The following is a 19,555-nucleotide window of genomic DNA, read 5'->3' on the forward strand; positions in this document are numbered from 1 at the left end:
TGAATGTGAATTTGATATCATTGCTTTAACGGAAACTTGGCTCAACTCCGATGTTATTAGTTCGGAATTGTTTAATGATGCCTATGAGGTCTTCAGGAAAGATCCAAAGTTCGATGTAGTTAATAAATCAGCTGGTGGAGGTGTACTGTTGGCACTTAAGTCAAACTTCAAAAATGTGTTGTTGTTGATGTATCAACTATTGATTTACATTTTCCACTAGTTGATTTGTTAATTGTGGAATGTCACACAGGAAATAAAAAGTTTTATGTTGCAGTATTATAAAATATATTCCAGACAAATTAAAGCTAAATGATTTTGAATATTTTTTTGAAATGTTAGAGCAACTTGAGTTATTTAATGAAACTGTTAGTCTCCTGGGTGACTTTAACTTTCCAAAGTATATCGATCAAAATAGGTCTGATGTGAAGACATCAGCAGTGTTAGACTTCATGTGTTTGTTTAATTTAGATCAGTAAAATCAGGTGGGAAATAATTTAAATCGATTGTTAGACTTAGTTGTATCATCAGATCTGTGTCATGTAAGTCGTGATAATGCACCACTTGTTCAAGAAGATTTACATCATCCAGCATTAATGATAAATATTAATGATTTTCAGAAAAAGGAAACCAGCTTTGTGCCTCATTCTAAAACTAAAAGATATAATTTTAAAAAAGCAAATTTTTCTCTATTGTACTCAGAATTTCTTAATTGCGACTGGAGTTTTTTAGACATGTCTGATGATGTAAATACAGTCCTAGAATTATTTTATGCTAAGATATATGAATTATTTGATACGTGTGTACCAATATACAGAAATTATAAACGTCAATATCCTACATGGTACAATGCGGAAATAATTAGAATGATAAAGTTGAAATCAAAAAATATCAAAAATTATAAGAAAACAGGGAATATACTTTATATGCATGAATTTAAAAGGTTGCGAAAAATAATAAAACAAATGATTAAAACTGAATGTAACGCTTATCTTGAAAAAATTCAGACTAGTATTTCTGACGAATCTAATAATTTCTGGGCATATGTTCAGGCAAAGAATAAAACTTCTAGAATCCCAGGTGAAATGTGTTACAACGGCGATACATTTAATAATCCTCACGATATAATCCATGCTTTTAAGATGTTTTTTGAAAAAGTTTATATACCTGTGGAAAACAATGCATTTGATAACCAAGAATGTAGAGATATCTATTTACCCACTATTAATTTTAGCGAATTTCAAGAAAACGAAATTTTGGTTTAAAAATTTAAAAAAATTAAAAATAAAATGACGTCCGGACCGGATAATATTCCAGCATTTTTAATCAAAGATTATTCACGGGTATTTGTAAAGCCACTTCAAAAAATTTTTAACTTATCAATAAAAACGGGAACTTATCCCGAACTGTGGAAAAATGCAAAAGTATGCCCTGTATTCAAAAACGGATCGAAATCTGATGTATCCAATTACAGACCGGTATCTTTGTTATGCAATTTTTCAAAGGTTTTCGAAGTAACTGTATACAGGGTGTAACAAAAATACAGGTCATAAATTAAACCACATATTCTGGGACCACAAATAGTTCGAATGAACCTAACTTACCTTAGTACAAATATGCACACAAAAGAAGTTACAGCCCTTTGAAGTTACAAAATGAAAATCGATTTTTTTTAATATATCGAAAACCATTACAGATTTTTTGTTGAAAATAGACATGTGGCATTCTTATGGAAAGAACATGTTAAAGCAAAATTATAGTGAAATTTGTGCACCCCATAAAAATTTTTGGGGGTTTTGTTTCCTTAAACCTCCCCAAACTTTTGTGTCCGTTCCAAATACATTATTATTGTGGTGCCATTAGTTAAATTCAATATTTTTAAAACTTTTTTGCCTCCTAGTATTTTTTCGATAAAGCAGTTTTTATCGAGTTGCGGCTTCTTTTTTAATATGTTTACATAAAAATTTTATGAGGGTTTTGTTCCTTTAAACCCTCCAAATGTTTGTGTACGTTCCAATTAAACTATTACTGCGGTACCATTAGTTAAACACAGTGTTTTTAAAACTTTTTTGCCTCTTTGTACTTTTTTGATAAAGCATCTTTTATCGAGATGTGGCTTCTTTTTTAATATGGTTCAAAATATACTTAAAAATGTAAATCATCAATAAATTTTCATATTATTACCAAGTCTCCATAATCGTACTTTACCATATACAAATATGTGGTGGATTTGACAAATATTCAAATATCTCGAGAAAAACTGACTTTTGAAAAAAGTACTAAGACACAAAAAAGATTTTAAAAACCTGCGTTTAACTAATGGCGCTATAATAATAATTATATTGGAACGTACAAAAAAGTTTGGGGGGTTTAAAGGAACCAAACCCCCATAAAACTTTATAGGGTGTCCAAATTTCATTATCATTTTTTCTTAAAATACTACTGCCATAAGGATACCACATGTCCATTTTCAATAAAAAATCTCTAATAGTTTTCGATATATTGGAAAAAATCGATTTTTATTTTGTAACTTCAAAGGGCTGTAACTTTTTTTTCGTGCACATTTGTACTAAGGTAAGTTAGGTTCAATCGAAGTATTTTTGGTCCCAGAATATGCGATTAAAGTTATGACCTGTATTTTTGTTACACCCTGTATAATCGTATATATCCTTCTGTTAGGGGATGGATATCACCTTATCAACAGGGCTTTATAGATAAACGCTCTACTGTATTAAACTTAGCTGTAATAACTCAATATATTTCAGATGTTTTGGATGTACAAGGTCAAGTAGATGATGTAATATATACTGATTTTTCTAAGGCGTTTGACAAGTTTGATCACAAATATCTTCTCTTTAAATTATCAAATTTAGGATTTTCTTGAAAAATTTAAAGTTACTTGAAAGCTATTTAATAGGTAGGAGCCAATTTGTATCATATAATGGTTTCACATCAGAATTAATTTTTACTACATCCGGCGTTCCACAGGGATCAAACTTAGGTCCATTGGTGTTCCTATTATATATCAACGATTAATTTTTAGATATCAATAACAGAAAATTATGTTTTGCGGATGATCTTAAAATATACTGTGAAATTAAAACAATTGCTAACTGTATAGATTTGCAGAACGATCTAAATTATATAGATATTTGGTGTATAAAAAACAAACTTTTTCTTAATGTCAATAAATGTAAAGTAGTAAGATATTCTAGGAAGGAAAATAAGGTTGATTTTAATTATGTAATTCAAGGGTCAGAACTGGAAAAATGTAATAGCATTAAAGACTTAGGGGTTATATTTGATTCAAAATTAACCTTTAATGGCCATATTGAGCAGAAAGTATCTGATGCTATGAAAATGTATGGTTTTATCATCAGAAACTGTAGAAATTTTAGCGATATAAAACCGATTAAACGAAATCGGTTAGCGAAATCTGTTGTTAGTGCGAACAAAACTAGAATATTGTAGCTTAATTTGGTATCCTATTTATGGATGTTATATGCAACAGATCGAAAAGGTACAACGGAAACTTTTAAAATATTTAGCATTTAAGGTTGATGAAGTATATCCTGCTCATGGTTATGATTACGATTTGTTATGTAATAGGTTTGATATTGTAAGTTTAGAATTAAAAAGAGTTATATTTTCGGTTTCATTTTTATTTAAGTTATTACACAATTGTATTGACTGCAGCGATATATTAGACCAAATTAGATTTAATGTGCCACGAATATCTTCCAGGTCAACTATCGTGTTTACTTGTCCACGCGCGAGAACAAACATGTTACTAAAGTCACCGATTTATGTTATGTGCGATAACTATAACAAAATATGCAACCATTGTGATATTTTTTCATGCTCAATTAATCATCTAGTTGATACCGCATTGGTTTATGGAGTACCTTAAATTGTTAATTTTTTTTTATTTATTTTTTTTTATTTCTTATTTACATAGTTATTTGTTTAATTAAATTCTGATTCTACGCTAACTAAAAATTGTTCAAATTTTTACCCTAGAAATGGGAAACTGTTGGGTAATAAAGCTATTATTTATTTATTTATTTATTTCCCAGACGGTTCTGGTAGTAGACTTTTTTAGCTGATTTTATAAGTTTAACATAGGTTGTCCTGTACTTGGTGATATATTCAGTGATAGAGACGTTGGTAGTAAATTTCTTGATATAGATAAGGGAACGCATATTCTTGGAAGATATTCGGATACCTTTAGTAGTCCAAGGTTTGTGATGTTTTGGATTAATTGCAATTAAAGGAAATGCTTTATTGAAGATACAGATAAGCTTATCTAAGAATTCACTGAAATTATTATCCACGTCCATGGCAGGAAAGCGCCACTCAGAGGTTAAGCATAAATTTTGGAATTTACGAAAGTTTCGGGTGGAAAAAATCCTGCCTAAACGTCGGGTTTTCGAGGAGGGTTTGCTGGAGATATTAAACTTCGTATAAACTGCTTCATGATCAGATAGTCCAGCATTAATAATTGTAGAGTGGACATTAAGGGGTGAGAAATCTGAGATTGTATAATCAATTATGGTAGATGAAGTTTTTGTAGTCCTTGTAGGAGAATCAACGTGCATTGTTAGACCACACGATTCAAATATGTTGACCAAGGATATTTGTGTAGCACAAGTAGCAGCATAATCAATGTTAAAGTCCCCGCATAAAATTTTTCTACTTTTATGGGGCAGGATATCTAACAAATTTAGCAGGTTCTGAAAAAATAGTTCCACGGAAGAGGCAGGTGATCTATAAATGCAAATAATATAAAATAATATTTTGTATTTTGACAACGGCACCCGATTTGGGCGTCGAAACGTTAATAAAATAATTTTTTTCATTTTAATTGTGGCTTATTTCCCATATAAATAATTAATAATAATATAAAGATTAAGATTCTTATTGTAAACTAAGGAAAACTCAAAGGAGGCTTCACTTAACAGAAAGTCATATTTTGTTACCAAAGAAAAATCATTACTCGTAGACAGAATTAGTGTCCCCCATAAGCTGAGCTTGGACGATCATACCTAGCAATTGTGGTGTATTTATCTACAAAAAAAGGCTCGTTGACTTCAAGCCAGTGCTCTGTAACCGCAACTACCGGGGGAAATCCTAATTCCTCTAGGAACAAAAACAATTCATCAGTTTTGTATCTTATAGAACGAATATTAATCAGAAACATGCTAAAGTTGTTATCACTAAAACAATTTGAGGATTCTAGTCCCTCAGAACACGTCGTGATGTTTAAAAATTTCGTTTTGGAGAGGCAGCGGAATAGTAATTTCGGTGACATTCCCTTGATTTTTGCAGGTGTATAATTCTTTTAGAAGTGAGAAAGGGCCTATAAGCATTAAGATCAGCTTCCACCTCATCTGGACCAATTCTATAGGCATTGTTGAAGTTTAGCAGAATTTGTAATAGATCTTCTGTCTTAGTGGTAAGTCCCTTGGAAGCCAAAAATTTTAACGCTTATGTTGGTAAATCCATCATAAAACACTGAAGCTGGTTGGTCATGTAGATAAGAAATATGAAGTTTAATGGCTTTTAAGATATCCGGTTTCCTTAATCTGGCTAGAAGATATCGACTATTAGAGTTATTGGTTAATCGAACTCTTGGTGGGGTCAAGGGATCCAGATTTATCGATGGTTCTAAAGTATCCTTCCTAACGAGATTTATTGGCGAATGGAATGGATTCTTAGATTTACAAACTTCGATGGCTTGCTTGTCTGTACGTATGTTTGTGTTTTCTACTTCATCTTTGTTCTTGCGAGAATTGGTAATTGGATTTTCCAAGGTGACAGGGCTTCTGAGATTCTTCGGATTCTTATGTGACTGAGATGAAAGCGTTGGTTCAGAATAGGAAGATTCTATAGACCATTTAATGTTAACACCAGGTGGCCAAATTTCCTTATTAAATAATAAGTTAATAGATGTTTAAGATTTTATACCTATTTTGAACGAAGAGCCATTTGTTGTGTCGGCATCTTTAAGGAGTGCGTAACATCTAATATATTCCTTCTTCTCTTTAATATAGTGAACCACTTGTATAGGGGTGTACGTTGGGGTCAAGTTACTAATAACTACAAAGTGACATTTATCTTCTGTACTTTTTAGCTTTTGCTCTGGACTTGGTTCTAAATGTCGGGACTTTTCAGTTTGGGTACTTGCGGTGGCATAAGACATATTTTTCTTCAATATCGATGGCTTAACTTGCACAGCGGCTAACTCCGTTTTTTAAAACTTTACAGGAACTCAAACAAACTTCTTAAAATCACAGAATTGGTATATATAAATAGTTAAGTTAACAATGGACAACTCCATCCTCAACATATTATGTTATAACTAGGATATTTCTCACAAACAGTTATATTATTTCATTAAAACTACTTACCGGTAAAATGGAGTTAGCCGATTTGCAAGTTAAGCCATCGATATCTCTTTTTTAGTTGGTATAGTAGATAGATTTTTGAAGAGATATTTGAAGAGAGTCTTTCTAATCCCAACTTAATCTCAGTTGAATTTGTGTCTTGGATTTCAACCTTGATAGTCTCGTCTGAAGAGCCGAAAAAAACTGACGATATATTGAAAATGTCATGTTCCATCTGCCTTAGCGATTTTAAAAGCTTTTCAGGATTCAGCACGTTGTTTAGTTTGTGGATCTCGTCAATTTTTTTCGTAAGATAGTCCAGTTTACCTTCATTTTTAGTTAATAGATCATAAGTCTCGATGAAAACAGGCAAATTGTCATTTAGTTTTTTAGTAACTTGAATTAAGGCCTCAAAGTTCTCTAAAGGTATTTGATTTTTTGATAAATTTGTAATTTTGTCGTTTAAATATCTTAAGCTTGGAGAGTCACATATTGTACAAAAGAATCTAAGATGGGAAAACGTTTAGTCAATAGGGCTTTAGTGGTGGTCTTATTTAATTCCGTACATTTCATACAAAAATTTCTTCGGCAATATCCATTAGATCTTAACTGATTGTATTTATCCGAGTCAGAATATTGGGCAAGACAATGTTCACAAGTATACGTCATTTTCAAGGTTAATTGATAACGATGTGCAAAAATTAACTTGGTCGATGTGACGGTAGTAATAAAAAATTTGAAACACTTACAACTAGTGTTCACAACAAATAAATCAAAACAAATAACAAAATGTGTAAACACACGAAACAAATCAAAACATACATCCGTACACTTCCACTGCTGGAAAACGAATACTTAACTAACCTTATTATCTTAATCTGACTATTTCGAGTTTTTCTAGGGATATATTTTTTTTGGCCCCCCTTAACGAACTGCCCTGCATTAAGAGCCGATATATGGTAGAGAAATACATTTTCAGGGTACAAAGTTTCTCCCCATGTAATAATCTGACGCGCTCGAGTAACTGCAAAAATCCCAGCTTGGACTCCCCTACCAATATATTGTTTTTAATTTTAACCGATTTCTAAGAAACAAAAAGCAAAGGTGCTTGTTAATTTCAATAATAGGTTAGTGTCATTTTTAAATCGTTGTGCGAAGTAATCCTGTTTCTTGCTAACATTTTGCTATTGTTTTAATCAAAATGCATCACGAATCGAGATATTTGACTAACAAAGACTGTGCTAAAATAGTGGTTTTGCACGAAGAAGGTTGAAGTTACAGACGTTTATGGGAATGTTTTGACATACACCATAAATCGGTCTCACGAAGTATGGAATGGTACAGATAGACCAGTGGTCGCTCTGCCTGTTCACGACCATTTTTTATGAAATCCAAGAGGAAAATAAACTTCCTGTAGCTGGCTGTATACTAGGGTGCATCGAAAAAGGCGAAAAAATTTTTTTGCGATGGAAAAGTAATACCTCTCAAAAGTTGCCCAATCAACTGCTAAGTATTTTGGTAAAATTTTTTCGAAATTGGAAAATATCTTCTGCCCCCCCCCCCCCAAGATAATTAAAAATTTTGGAAAAATCCAAGGGGTAGATCATTTGAATGTCGCAGACATACAAACCACTGAAGCAGTTTTTTAAGGTGTTCTTCTAACAGCCGTATTACACCACCCTTAACGCCAGTATTTACGACTGTTTCGTCACATGCAATAGTTGGATTTGATACTTTCTGATATACCAGACAGCGGATACCCATATCCGAAATATTTGCACCCTGGCTCATGCACAAGTGTTATGTGTTCTTCTTCTTCCACGATCAATTGACCATAAAACTTGGTACTGTTTTTTACTTAAGCTAAAGTTTTGTCTTTGCGTCGGTAACTTTCTTCTTATACCGTTGTTCTCTCTGATTATATTTGCTTTTGTTTTCCCTATCGATCGAGCTTATCACCGTTTTTCTGGGACCTCTATGATTTAATAGAAATTCGCGTTCATCCAGAGGCACTTTTTGAGATTTGCTACAAAGACAATTAATCAGAGTGTCACATTTGCATGTTACAAGATCGAAACGTGTAGTTTTACTTTTGTTCTTAAAGCATTGAATTTTATTTTTGTAAAATTCAATGTTTTGCCTGTTCTTAAATGGTTTCATAAGTTTCGTATATAGGCTTTTAAAAGCTGAATAAGTCTTGTATGTTAAATTATTGGAATTAAAGCCTTTTTCCATATTTCCTCCAATTTAATTGCAACCTGTTCGGCAATACCAGAAAATTCTGGCTCTTTCTTGCCGAGTTTTTTATCTTCTTGCAACCACAAAATTTGATCGCTTGTTTGTATTTCTATAAAATATTTTCAGGTATATTTGGTGGTTGCCCAAAAATGGGGCGGTCCAGAGCACATCTTGATTTTATTCCTCATGGTCCTGGTTTATCTATTTTAAAAATCTTTAATTTACAAACAACAATAATAACAAAGTAAGGCATCACACCAAACATAAGTGAAAATTACACGCACGGACTCACGAAGCGGGACATTTCAAAGGGGGTTGGCGAGACTGAAAAAACAAATAAAACTTGAAATATCGTTTAAAGAATTCAATTTTGTTCATTTTTTTACGTTCTATGCAATTAAAAAATGAGATTACGCCGATTTTTTGCTCGCCACCCCCCTTAGTTAGGCTGTAATTGATTTAAAATTTTTAAAAAATTCACACGGGTAGCTGAGGCTTTTACAAAACATGTCCATTTTTTATGGACCCGTAGGTCGAGTGTACATAACCTCAATTTTTTCTTTAATTTTTTAAAGGCTTATAACTTTTTTTTCAAGATGGCTGCAGGTCCATTTTTTTGCAATTTGTGTATTTTATCAAAAACTATCTCTCTGATTTTTTCAGATTTTTCCGTCAACTGCGCCATCTTGAAAAATCCGGAAAACTGTTTTTTAGGGGGGTTATGGGGATTTCCTCCATTTTATAGACTTCAAAATAGACCAACTCAAGGTTTTTTAAATAGATTATGTATAATTTGAAATAACTGAGTAATTTAGGATATTCAAAAATTGGGCAAAACACGTTTAAACACCCCAAAAACCATGTTTTTCAAGTTATGTAAGGGTTTTTGCGGGTTTAATGATATTGTTTGAGATCGATACAGCCTTACTATTTTTTTTCATTATTTTACGTTATGTGTGATTAAAAAATAAGATTCATCGCATTTTTAGCCTACCCCTCCCCCTGCCCCCACAAAAACGTCAATTTTTCTATTTTTTTTTTGCTTAGTTAAGTTGCAATTTATTTAAAAATTTTATGGGGATTCTACAAAACATGTCTATTTTTTATGGACCCATAGGTAGAGTATAAATATGACATGAATATTCCTCTTTTATTTTTTTAAAACGTATTTTTGACTTTCAATCGATATTTTTTTAAAACGTCCAATGAATGGTACATCACTCTCGTGGACGGCCGCCTCAATACGTGCTTAGTTAATTATTAAAAACAATAGCTTACTAATAAAATAATGACAAAAATTTCTCCTTTAAGCTCTTGTAGAGAGCGGGGGCTTTAAACTTTGATTTGGTCACTTTCTGACTTCCACAATAATAATTATAAATCGAGTTATTAAGCCTTGAAAATGGCCATTTTCGCCTTTTTCAAATTTTACATCGCGTATAATTCGACAGCAGTAAATTTTAGAGAAAAATCACAAGAGACCTGTTTTCCTCAGATTGATCCAGATAATCTAAAACAAATTTGTCCTAAGTGAAAAAATTGATTTTTTGAATTTGTTTAAAACATTTAAACAATTTTACGACCGCGGTACTGCCTGGTACGTTGTGGATTTGTTATAAGGACCTATTTTTGAGTAAGTTTAAAAAACCAATCGGAATTAATTTACCTGACGGGGGCAAGCATACAGCCTGAACTATTTGCATTATGAGGTTGCAAAAACGGCAACATAACATTAGGCTGTTGTTCGCATGTGGCTGCCTTAGTATAATATTATAATTTATCGCATGGAAGATATTTTACAAAAATCATCAAGCCAGCAGAATATCTTACAAAACTCTTTGACAATACAGATGTTATAGGTACCTGTAATAGAAGAAGACAGCGATGAAGACTTTAGAACTGTAAAATATAATAGTGTCCTTAATAATATTAGGGATACTACTAAATACAAACTAATGAACAAAGAACAAAATGTTTTGATTCACAAAACGACAAAAAGTATGATATATTAAAATGTATTTTTCTTAAATGGATTATTCTATTTTATTTTTGTTTTTTGTATCCTACCCAAAAAATATCAAAATGGCATAGTTATCTTTACTTTATACAAAAATATATTGCAAAATTTAAAATTGTTTTCTTTAAATGTACGTAGTTTATTTGAGGATAAACTGGGCAACAGGGCTAAACTTGGGCTAAGGCTTATTTTTTAAACACATAAAACGTAAAAATATGAAAAAAATTCATACTGTATCGATTTCAAAAAATATTAGGACTGTATTCCGCGTACCAAAAAAAAGTTGAATAATAGCAAGCTGCAAATTTGTTAATAGTTTAACGGTGTCTAGTTGGAAAAACTTTGATGTAGGTATGGGAACACTGGAACAGGGGAAGTTTTAATTGTGAAACGTAATTTTAATTTTGGAACGTGTCATCCTGACAAGTTTATGATTGTGAAAGCTAGGAGGTTGTTTTTAAGTTTATTCCATAGCAAACTTTATATAATATATGAAAAAATGTTTGTCCGACAAATATGTTGGGCATTTTAATAAGTCCGACACGTAGAAGATGTTAAATGATAGGATTTATATTGGTGGTAAATAGCAGTTTGATTTTTGCATGAGAGTTTAATAAAAGTCCAACAAATCAATTGGAAGTTCGGTCCGACAAAATACACGGGAAGTTTTCGTAGTCGGATGTTCGAAACTTGTAACCTGTTCAACAAATAAAACGTCCCCTGTTCCAATGTTCCCTTACATCAAAGTTTGTCCGACTAGACACCGTTAAGCTATTAACAAATTTTCAGTTTGCTATTAATAAACTTGTTTTTGATACACGGGATCCAGCCTGTATGAGTAGCCGCTCAAAAACCTTTAAAAAATTTGAAAAAACTTAGTTTTTGGAGGGTTTAGAGGTGTTTTGTACAATGTTTGAATATCCCTAAAAAGTCAGTTATTGCAAATTATAGGTACATAACCTATAAAAAACCTTGAGTTAGTCTATTTTGAAGTATATAAAATGGAGACAATCCCTAAAAACCACCGAAAAAACCAGTTTTGCGGATTTTTGGGTGGGATCTTACGGAAAAATCTGAAAAAATAAGAAATATAGTTTTTGATAAAATAAACAAAACACAAAAAAAATTAGATATGGAGCCATCACCTAAAAAATGTTAAACGTACCCATTAAAAAAAAACAAAAAAAATGAGGTTATGTACACTCGACCTTCGGGTTCATAAAAATAGATGTTTTGTAAAAGCCTTAGCTGTGCGTGCGAATTTTTTGTAATTTATAATTTAATTGCAAACCAACTTAAAAAAAAAAATTAAAATCGAAAAATTGACGTGTTTGACTGTGGGGGAGGAGGGAGGGGGTGGTGGGCTAAAATTGCGGTGAGATTTTTTAATCACATAGAACGTAAAAAATTTTGAAAAATATTCAGGATGTATCGACCTCATAAAATATGATTAAAAACCTTACATAACTTTAAAGAAACATGGTTTTTGGGGGGTTTAAAAGTGTTTCGCCCAATTTTTGAATATTCTAAAATACCCAGTTATTTCAAATTATACATTATCTATTAACAAAACCTTGAGTTGATCTATTTTGAAGACTATAAAATGGAGAAATCCCTGAAACCCCCCTACAAAAACATTTTTCCGGATTTTTCAAGATGGCGCAGTTGACGGCAAACCTGAAAAAAATCAGACGCTAAAAATTCGATGAATCGTATTTTTTAATCACATATAACGTAAAATAATGAAAAAAAAATATTAAGGCTGTATCGATCTCAAAGAATATCATTAAACCCGCAAAAACCCTTACATAACTTGAAAAACATGGTTTTTGGGGGGTTTAAACGTGTTTTGCCCAATTTTTGAATATCCTAAATTACTCATTTATTTCAAATTATACATATTCTATTTAAAAAATCTTGAGTTGGTCTATTTTGAAGTCTATAAAATGGAGAAAATCCCCAAAACCCCCTAAAAAAGAGTTTTCCGGATTTTTCAAGATGGCGCAGTTGACGGAAAAATCTGAAAAAAAATCAGAGAGATAGTTTTTGATAAAATACACGAAATCCAAAAAAAATTGGACCTGCAGCCATCTTGAAAAAAAAAAGTTATAAGCTTTTAAAAAATTAAAGAAACAATTGAGGTTATGTAGGTTATGTACACTCGACCTATGCCTACGGGTCCATAAAAAATGGCCGTGTTTTGTAAAAGCCTCAGCTACCCGTGTGAATTTTCTGAAATTTTTAAATCAGTTACAACCTAACTAAAAAAAATTAAATCTAAAAATCTACGTTTTTGGCTGTGGGGGGGGGGGGTAAGGGGGCGGCGAGCAAAAAATCCACGTAATCTCATTTTTTAATTGCATAGAACGTAAAAAAATGAACAAAATTGAATTCTGGGAGTGAGGGCATTTTGCCTACCTTAACGGAGATTACCCTTTGTAATTGACAACATTTTAAGTTTTCTTTAATTGCTTCTAGATCGAGTTAGCATATATTTTGCTCCAAATAATATAAATTGAAATTTCCATAAAAATCAGATATTTAATAAAATTCACGGTCGTTGGGGGGGCAGAAAATTCGCTTAGAAAAATAAATTAAAAATACTAATATGCTGAAAAATAACACTAGCAACTTTTTCACGCTATTAGATATAACATTTCCAACTTTTATTTTTTCGATGCACCCTACTGTATACCATAAACCACAAAAATACTAGATCTGTTGTAAAAGGTATATTTAAAAATATTTTAGAATACCCTAAATAAGGGTCACATTAAAACAAAACGGATTTCGGATTAAAAAATCCATCATCAGTGTTTCTAAAAGCCAAAAAAAGGATGCCTGAGCCACCAAAATGTTTTGGGTAAAAACCCTTTAAATGTGAACAATTATGTTGTGTCACATGTTACTATAATAGTTTAATGATGTTGCAGATATGCCTGGATATTACCCAGGGCAACACAGGACTGTTCCCACATTGTTGGAATTTTTTGGATAATAATAATTCTATTAAAAGCAAAAAAAAATGTTTTTTTGAAAAAGAATGTCTTTTCGAAGAAAAAAAATTCCAACCACGTGGGAAGAGTCCTGTGTTGCCCTGGGTAATATCCAGGCATATCTGCAACATCCTTAAACTATTATATTAACATGTAACACAACATAATTGTTCACATTTAAAGCGTTTTTACCCAAAACATTTTGGTGGCTAAGACATGCTATTTTTGGCTTTTAGAAACATTGATGACGGATTTTTTATCGCGAAAACGTTTTATTTTAATGTGACCCTTATTTAGGGTATTTTAAAATATACTTTTTACAACAAATCTAGTATTTTTCATTTTTCATGACTTCGCACTTTCAAACATCGATTTGTAACTATAAGAAGCTTACAATCCCAACATAAAATTGTTCATAGTGTTTGAATCAGCTATGAAACTTTTCTCCAACGACGTAAGGAAGGTAGTTTAGTAAATCGTATACCAGCCAGAGGGTAATCCTTGAGTCTCGCTAGAGTCTAGCTCATCGCAGAGCACGTTCAGAATTTTCCCAAAATTTTCCAAATTGTTTGGTGGTTGATTAAAATAGAGTGCTGTTTGTAGCAGTCCCAAAAAAGGGCGCTATTTTAATGTGACACTAAGCATGCCCCAAACACGATGGGCGACATTTTAATGTAGCACGCCTATGGATAACAAAGGCAAAAAATATGTAACATGACAAATTTAACAAAATATAAAGATATACTTGGTGCTACTTAACTTTTTAATATATACCTCGGTAGCTCTAAGTCTTAAGAGACCTAGGGGTGTGGATTCTTAATAGATGTTAAATAAAATTGAAACTCAATTTCTCGGGGGGTGCCATAATTAAAAAAAGAAAATGTCATATTATATGTTTACTTATAAAAAAAATAAAAATACCAAGTTTCTTGTAAAAGGTATATATTAAAATACCCTAAATAAGGGTCACAATACAAAACGTTTTCGGATTAAGGAATCCATCATCAGTGTTTAAAAGCTCTAAAATTAAGTATAACCTAATTAAATGAGATAAAAGTTAAAATTGACAGAGGTTTTAAAGAACAAGAGGCCATACTTACAAAATTTGCATGCCTGAGCCACCAAAATGTATAGGGTAAAAACCCTTTAAATGTAAATAATAAAGATATTTTACATATTTATATAAAATTCATCGGATGTTATAGATAAACCTGGATGTTACCCAGGGCAACACAGGACTCTCCCCACGTGGTTGGAACTTTTTTTGGAGAAAACCTCACATATTGGATTTCAATGGCCAACTGACAAGTGAATTCAAGAGCAACCCAAAATGACATCAAGAACTGTCAATGTAACCTAGTTGTAACATTACTTCGGCCACAACGTTAAAGATTAATTTAAATGTTTTAAGATAAAAAACAGTATCAAATTTACAAATAATAAAAATAAAAGATGTTCACAAAATATGAAAAATTTTTTTCTCCCTTAAAATAATGCATTAATTAAGTATTCAAAATAGGGAAATGAAATGTTTACGTTACAGGAAGTTATGCAGTCAACAATACCAATAGGTGTTGTATTAGTGGCATGAAATTGTCAATACGATTAGACAAATAGTGGTAAAGGCCTTATACTAGGAACACAAAATAGTATGTAATGTGTATATATGTGTACGATTTTAAGAGTATTGATTAAATGATAATTGTTTAATAACTGATAACTTTCTTGGTAGTCGACCCAACATAAATTGTATAATGATAGAAAAAGTGATATGATAATTGTAAAAATACTGTTTTGTTTTTATCTGATTGAAAATGAGACTAAAGTAACTTGATGAAACTGAGTCCTCCAGAGACCTGACATCAAATTGGTTAAAAATGAAATGATTGTAAAATATGGGGGGGAGTAAGACGGTATGAGAAATCTGACAGAGTATGTTGTGATATTGGACCATGGAAGATGTGTAGTTTGATGTTATGAAATAAGAGTTATCTAATCTATAAGCTATGAGATGAGGCTAAGAAGACAGGTGGCTGGAATGAGACTCAATTCTGATGGATGTGGTTGTATATGTGATGTAGGAGCTAAATTTTGGAAAATTAAAGCTGGTGTGAAATAATGATGATGTAAGAGGATGAGGTACAAATGAATATTAGAGAGTTAAAGTAAGATGTTGCTTATCGACAATTGGGAATGAAATATATGTTTGTGGTAGTCATGAATGGTGTAGCAAAGAAGAGGAAATTGTATCTGATGTGGTTTATGAAAAAAGTTGACGGTGTAGGAGTTGAAAATCTCGGTTAAATGACACATGGCGATTGCCACAATTAGGACTTCTCTGCTTCTCTTTAACTATTTCTAAGTCTTCATACAGGTCCAATTTTAGGAAGTTTTTTTGTGAAATATTATGTAATAACGAGACATCTTCTGGGATATTAAGGGTATGTTTGTTTTTTACAAGATGTTGTGAGAAAGTAGAAGTGTTTTCTCTTTTGGTGTGCTCTAAGGAGCGTGAAGATAGGGATCTACAGGTCCTACCTATATATGTCGCGTCACAATCAGAACATTGTAATCTATACACACCACTACGATCCATGTAGTTGATAGGGTCTTTGGAATTGGTAAGACACTGTCCCAGATTGTTGGGCACTTTGAAAGAAATATGAGAATTATCAACTGCTCTTTTAAGAATATATCTAATGTCTCCAGAAAGACGTTCATGAAGATATGGTAAGGAAGCATATGAGGGTTTGAAGGTCAAGTCTCTAGGGAAAGCAGTCTCTCTCAAGACTCTAAGGTGTCTCTTTTGAATAAGTTTGTAGACAATATTAGGATCGTAACCGTTGTTGAACGCTATTTGACGAAGAATATTAAGTTCTTTATCATAGTTTGATGGTGATAAAGGAATAGTTTCAAGTCTATGGATGTAACTATGGAAAGCTGCATATTTATGTGACATAGGGTGGTTAGAAGATAAAGGTATGACACGATCAGTCTGTGTTGGTTTCCTATAGATACTGAAATCGAAATTGTCATCTAATCTGGTACCTAATAGTGAGATCAAGAAAGTTAATTGATTGGGAAGATTCTAGTTCCATAGTGAACTTGATGTTAAGGTGGATTTGATTGACTTTAGAAAGTAATAGGTCAGCTGAATTAGAATTACCGGAAATGAAAAGCAAAATATCATCTACATATCTAAACCAATGGAGTATTTCCGGATTTTTCATGATATGAGTGGATTCTAAATGCATTAATTAAGTATTCAAAATAGGGAAATGAAATGTTTACGTTACAGAAAGTTATGCAGTCAACAATACCATTAGGTGTTGTACAATTCATTGACAAGTTCATACCAATAATACAACACCTATTGGTATTGTTGACTGCATAACTTCCTGTAACGTAAACGTTTCATTTCCCTATTTTGAATACTTAATTAATGCATTATTTTAAGGGAGAAAAAATTTTTTCATATTTTGTGAACATCTTTTATTTTTATTATTTGTAAATTTGATACTGTTTTTTATCTTAAAACATTTAAATTAATCTTTAACGTTGTGGCTGAAGTAATGTTACAACTAGGTTACATTGACAGTTCTTGATGTCATTTTGGGTTGCTCTTGAATTCACTTGTCAGTTGGTCATTGAAATCCAATATGTGAGGTTTTCTCCAAAAAAAGTTCCAACCACGTGGGGAGAGTCCTGTGTTGCCCTGGGTAACATCCAGGTTTATCTATAACATCCGATGAATTTTATATAAATATGTAAAATATCTTTATTATTTACATTTAAAGGGTTTTTACCCTATACATTTTGGTGGCTCAGGCATGCAAATTTTGTAAGTATGGCCTCTTGTTGTTGAAAACCTCTGTCAATTTTAACTTTTATCTCATTTAATTAGGTTATACTTAATTTTAGGGCTTTTAAACACTGATGATGGATTCCTTAATCCGAAAACGTTTTGTATTGTGACCCTAATTTAGGGTATTTTAATATATACCTTTTACAAGAAACTTGGTATTTTTGTGATTTATGGTATACAGCCAGCTACAGGAATTTTATTTTCCTCGTGGATTTTGTATATTGACGGTATGGTTAACTTGGCTGCCCAATACATGCGCTTAGCCACTAAAAGATGTACTTTAAAACTGGATATATGGTTTATCTCCCAATGCATCAACTACAATGTCTTTCCAAAGTTTTGTAAAGTAAAAACACCAGGAAATGTTCCAGTCACCCTAAAGAACACATTCCAGCTCAAAATATTAAAAAAGGATATTTGTAACCATTATGGAAAGCTTAACTTCCTAAACTGTAAGCTTAAGGTAACATATGACTCTTTACTTCATTCTATAGGCTTTGATAACCTGAGTAACTTTTTAAATGATGTTCAGGACAGATTGGACAATGTAACCTTTATTAAATTCAATACACCTAAATCTAAACTTGATAATCTCATTCGTAATACATCTTTTTCACTAAATCAAAATAACAGGAACAATATCAAATTTTCCAATTTTTCATTCCACCCAAGACTTAAAAATCTCTCTTCAGTTGTCTTTAATAAAAATGAACTTGATTTACTAAATCTAGGACTCAAATACTCCATTCCAAGAAAGGTTTCTGAAAAAGACCTTCAGAATCTCTCCATTGAGCTAGATATCATTATTCAAAATCTTTCTGTTCCGTTAAATCAAAAAAACCCTATTCGTAATTCCTGCTTCATAACTATCAATAAATTCAAAAACAAAAATATTTCATCTTCTACATCTTTCAACACTTCTAATCACATCATCCCACCGAATACATGTAGTAACTTGTCCTTCAATTTACCCTCTACTTCTCAAAACTCTTTACACAACTCATCTTTCCCTCAATTCTCTGACAACAAACGGAACATTCATCTTCAAACCCTTAATTCAATCAAAAACAAAATCAAAACACACAATCTAATCATCAGCAAAGCAGACAAGGGTAACTGCTTAGTAATCCTAGATCAAACGTTATATAATGACAAAGTCATCACTTTTCTTTCTAACAATAACTTCATTCCACTAACAGACGATCCTTCAAAAAGTTTATCAATAAAATTAAAAACAACCTGAAACCCTTTGCAGAATTTTTTTCAGAACAGTTTGCTCCCTACTATAAAATACCAAGCAATCATTTGACACCCAAACTTTATGGTTTACCTACGATACATAAAGAGGGCATCCCCATCCGTCCAGTTGTTAGCTTCATAAACACACCAGTATCTATCTTATCAAAATTCATATTAAATCTCATTAACAACTTGACGAATTTCACCCCTCGCTTCTCAGTCAAAAACACCATTCAACTAGTCAACAATCTCCAACTAATAAACCTTCGTCCCAACATTACTATGCTTTCACTTGATGTTAGCAACCTTTTCACTTCTGTCCCTAAACATGAAACTATTAATCTGGTACATTCTCTTTTAAGAGCCAACTCTATTATTACGTCTACTACTAATTCCATCATCCAATTACTACAGTTTTGTCTAGCTCAAGACTTCTTTGTATTTAATAATAAATTTTATAGACAACCTGATGGCCTAGCCATGGGTAGTTGTTTATCCCCTCTCTTAGCTGATATTTTCATGGATCATTTAGAATCCACTCATGTCATGAAAAATCCGGAAATACTCCATTGGTTTAGATATGTAGATGATATTTTGCTTTTCATTTCCGGTAATTCTAATTCAGCTGACCTATTGCTTTCTAAAGTCAATCAAATCCACCCTAACATCAAGTTCACTATGGAACTAGAATCTTCCCAATCAATTAACTTTCTTGATCTCACTATTACCAGATTAGATGACCATTTCGATTTCAGTATCTATAGGAAACCAACACAGACTGATCATGTCATACCTTTATCTTCTAACCACCCTATGT

This window comes from Diabrotica virgifera, chromosome 7 (genome assembly GCF_917563875.1).
Source record: "Diabrotica virgifera virgifera chromosome 7, PGI_DIABVI_V3a".
NCBI lineage: Eukaryota > Metazoa > Arthropoda > Insecta > Coleoptera > Chrysomelidae > Diabrotica > Diabrotica virgifera.